Source organism: Pteropus vampyrus, unplaced genomic scaffold (assembly GCF_000151845.1).
Source record: "Pteropus vampyrus isolate Shadow unplaced genomic scaffold, Pvam_2.0 Scaffold153, whole genome shotgun sequence".
Taxonomy (NCBI): domain Eukaryota; kingdom Metazoa; phylum Chordata; class Mammalia; order Chiroptera; family Pteropodidae; genus Pteropus; species Pteropus vampyrus.
Genome location: NW_011888934.1, coordinates 2,872,211 through 2,876,607, shown reverse-complemented (window position 1 = coordinate 2,876,607; position 4,397 = coordinate 2,872,211).

The following is a 4,397-nucleotide window of genomic DNA, read 5'->3' as shown; positions in this document are numbered from 1 at the left end:
TGACTCATTTTGTTCATTACAAAGGATTTGTTTAATGTAATTGTTATTAAATGTCACCTACTGGAAAAAAAATAATTTCTGTCTGGATTTAAGTTGAATGCTTTTTCTTAAAATCTTTGAAATATTAACATATGAATCTGTCTTTCCTAAAGAACAAATTCTTGAACATTCATCCTATATGTTCTTTTCACCTGAGTCATTTCTTTTATCGGTTCAATGGTAATATAATATCCTAAGGATATCAAACTACTTTAAAATTTCTAGACACTCTTTCTGTCTGTCAACTTGTTGCTTGTCTTGACCATAGACTAAATATGCTTACCAAATCACTGATCACCAGTTATTCAATGCACTCTAGAAACTGCAGTGATTAATGTGTCTAAATGATCAAATTACTTAGCTAAAAATCAATATTGAAAAGAAAGACTGCTTACTCCTCAACTCTGGAGATGAGACTAAAGGAATTATATTTCTGTTTCTGAAATTTGTGTCATATGCAGCATAAATGTATGTTAGAATATTACTTTTTATCTGAGAGCTCATATAGTAACTATTCTCCCTTAATAGTATAGAATCCCCAAATCTAATTGCAGAAGTAGTCCTTCTGGGTGGTAAGAGTTCTTAATTTTAATCTGTGAACAGTCTTGGTAAAGTAGGTATAAATTCAATCACTGAATGTTAGAGGCAGAATTACTTTAGAAAGTATCTAGTTGGTCTTCATATTTTGTAGTTCGAATATGCTAATTAATAGAAAGTAGAAGAATTTCTATTACTTGGTCAACTTGTTAGTGACAGAGCCAGTGCTGCCATCAGTTCCTAGACTTATAGTTCTGGTGACTAAAAATCCAGAAATCATGGTTTTGATCATAGATCTTTACAAAGTCATTAAACTTTTAGAGTCTGGTTTTTCTCACCTATAATTTGAACATTAATATCTCTAAAACCCAATTTAAATAAAATATTTTCTAAATCCGTTAAAAATATTTAAAAATACATATAACTTTTTGTGCTTACTCGTTTTTACTTTTAGACTCACACCGTAAGTTCTGCATAAATAATTCTGATGAGTAACAGAAGACTAACATGGGTTAGTAGGAAGAATGAACTACTATCTATGTATCACTGGATTAACTTTCAATTTCATAATTTAATGTTTCAATTGATAATGAAACAGCAGATCTCACCAGAGATAATAAGTAGTAAATTTATGACAAACAAAAAATAAAATGTCACCTAAATTATTTAAATTCAGATTAATAAAATAAAAAGGTCTGTTTCTACACACTTCAATATTTAAAACAAAAGTGGTGTAAAAATTGTAAGGTATAGACAGCTATAATAACCATGATGATACAATATCTATAGATATCTTTTTCCTTTACAGAGAACTATGGTTAGGTCTACATTTATACAGAATTGTGTGTGTGTGTGTGTGTGTATAGGAGGCAGAGTTTAGAGGAACATCTGTTTTTGTTGTTACAAATTCTATTGTGTACTAAATAAAAGCATTGAAGAATTCCTCAAGATACTGATAATACATTTCACCCCATATAAAGCATTTAGGTGACAAATGGAGATACAAAGACTCTAATTACTCCTTGACTCTCTATATAAGTAATAAGTGTTCAAAGAGTTTTTTAGAGATATAAAGAGGCTTTAAAAAAAATAGTATCCCAATGTAAATCCCCAGACATGTAAAGTGCCCAAATGAGAAAACCACACATTTATTTTTCTCTCTTGGATTGCCTCTTAAGTCTACTATGGGAGAAGAAGTGGTCTTCTTGGAGCCATAAAAACAATATGTTGTCTAGTTACCATCCCAGAAGGGAGTCAGGGACTGTTAACCAAGGAGCATGTCTGGAACATTTTTTAACATACCCGAGTTTGTAATTTCTTATACATCTGTTTGTTTCCCTGTAAAAGAAATGGCCTAAGTGTCTGGTTCCCATGGGCACTAACAGAGAGACCAGAGAGACACTCTCTGTATGCAGCTAAATATTGAGAATAACCCACAAAGGATATGTTGGTGGTGAGAACTGTAAAGGGAGGAGGAAAGACAACTAGAACATTGGAGTTTGCAAAAAAGTTTAGGAAACTGACTATGTGGCTTTGTAGCAATTACATTCCATATTTTATCCCAATCTAAGTAACTGAGACAAATGTATAGTGTAAGGAAGGAGAGGCTTTGAATTATTGATATGAACTACTTACCTGTCCAGATTCACTAGAGAATTTCCACACTCCACATTACATCAACAAAACATCCTTAAAAATAAACTATATCCTGTATAATACCCCTGGAGCAAACAGTTCAAACTTAATCAGTTGGAGAATAATGATAAAAGGGTTATGCCAGTAGGTAGGGAAAGGAACTCCTACCATTGTCTGATTTTGATGGCATCATTTGTTAGATAAAAGCTCTGGTTTAAAAAGAAAGCCAGTAGTCTGCCTTTGCACATTTACAAAGTAGAGACAATTTACAAAACCATACAACTTGCAGAGATGAAAGTGATGTCAATGCCCAAAAGGCTTTGTTGTTATCGCTGCTTTATTGTTGTTTCTGTGTTGTTGTGACACTAAGAATTATGATCATCAAGGGAGGTGACCTAATCAGGATGAGAGACCTCAGCTTGCTAGAATGAAGCAGCAACCAGCTGTCAAAGCGTGGGTCATGAAGAGACACATATTATTTATATGAAGGCTGCTTGCTGTTTGATAATTGTCCCCTTCTTTCCAGGTTAGTCACCATTCTGCTCTCACTCCCAGTTAGCTTCTCTTTTCAAACACACACTCAATCAGAGGATGCTATTTATCAAAACACTTGAAGAGTCTGGATGAAGGCTGTAAAGTGTGTTTTGCATACTGATTCAAAGAATTTGCCATTTTAATCAGTGTATGATCTTCAGTAAGTATAATCTCCACAGGATTCCAAGTGAAGAGGAAGTGACACTCTGTGGATTGTATTTTCTTCCCAGTGTCTTCCATCTTGACAACTAAGTCCATGTGAATGCGTACATGTCTTTGTGCCTGTAGACCAATTCACAGTCTCTTAAACTTTTATTATTACTTAAGGACTACTTGGCAGAATACTTAATAAATGATAGAATTTTTGCAAAAAGCAAAGTAAAAATGATAAAAAAATTGCCTAATGTACCATAACACAGTATAAGCCACTTGTCTTAGTCTATTTGGGCAGTTATAACAAAATACAAGAGATTTGGAGGCTTATAAACAATGAAAGTTTTATTTATTATAGTTCTGAAGGCTAAGAAGTCCAGGATCAAGGCGCCAGGAAATTTGGTGTCTGATGAGACCGAATTCATAGAAGGTTGTCTTCTCTCTGAGTTCTCAAATAGTGGAAGAGGTGAGGGAGCTCTCTGAGGTCTCTTTTACAAGGACACTAATCAACTCATGAGGGCTCTACCCTCATGATATAATCACCTCCCAAAGGCCCAACTTCCTAATACAATCACCTAGGAGATTAGGATTTCAACGCATGAATTTTGGGGGTGCACAGTCTATAGAACAACTGCTAATATTAACACAAAATTTTCACTTCAAACTTTTTCCATGAATATTTTAAAGATCAATAACATTATGTTATATATACAAGGTTGTATTTCGTTTTACTTCACTTTAGCATAAGCTAAACTTACTAGACAAAATACTAAAAGTTTAAATTTTAACAAATACTAAAATATGTAATTACATTAAAATGTGGAAGTTATGTACATTATATCACTAAAAGTATAAAAAAAATAAGCTGTTATCTCAGATATTTGAAACATATGTAAACAACAAATAATTAGTATATAGAATATTCCAAAAATTCAAGAATAAGACAACATGAAAATGGGAGCAAATAATATTCACAGAAGAGAAAATGTGAATAGTCAGTAAACCCAAGTAAAAATGCTGAATTAAACCAGAATACAAATACTTAAAAACTTACACAACGAAAAATCATTCACACTAGGATATTCACAAAAATATTGAATTCTGAAAATGTTAAGTATTGGGTTTTAGTGAAGATGTGGTATAATAGGAAGTCTTAAACATAGCTATCAGAAATGCAAATTAAGTTATCTACTATGAAGAACAATTTATTATTATGTAAAAAAGTTTAAAAGGTACATATTCTAAGACAGACTTTCTTTTCCAATGCTTATATACTCTAGAGAAAATTTGAGGCATGGGAAGAGACATCTAAAGAATATTCATAACAGAGTTGTCTTCATAGTAAAAAACTGAAAGCAACATAAATGTTTAATAACATGAGAATCAATAATAAAATTGTGGTATATTCATATACTAGAATATTTGAATAAAGTAATTAGAAATAAATTAATTACTGCTACCAGTATCAGCACAAATAAATCTCATAGATAATGTTTAGA